Here is a 361-nt window from a genome sequence, read left to right as displayed (position 1 = left end):
CCCCCACCAGCCGCTGTTGTAGTTACACGCTCCTGCGTGGGTGCCTGCCCGCCAGGCCAGCCCAGAGCGGCCCTTCCCTGCCTTGCTTCAGTGAAACAGGTGTGGGGCGGGGTTTTTTCGTTTCTTTTGCATTTGTTTTTGGTCTGGCTGTTGCTTACAACTAATGTTAGCCAAGGAAGAGAGATCATCCACAGCTGCCACGCGGCAAGAGGGGGGAGCAAGCGCTGGGTTTTGACACAACCGCGTTCTCCCTGCTGCTAATACAGACGTTGTTTTATTTACTTTTTCCAAATGCTGCAACACGTTACGGGTGGGTCAGAAATGCTGGTCACGGCCAGCGTGGTCCCACACCCCACGGAAT

This window comes from Pterocles gutturalis, unplaced genomic scaffold (genome assembly GCF_000699245.1).
Source record: "Pterocles gutturalis isolate BGI_N339 unplaced genomic scaffold, ASM69924v1 scaffold13902, whole genome shotgun sequence".
Classification (NCBI taxonomy): domain Eukaryota; kingdom Metazoa; phylum Chordata; class Aves; order Pterocliformes; family Pteroclidae; genus Pterocles; species Pterocles gutturalis.
This window is presented reverse-complemented; position numbering follows the sequence as displayed.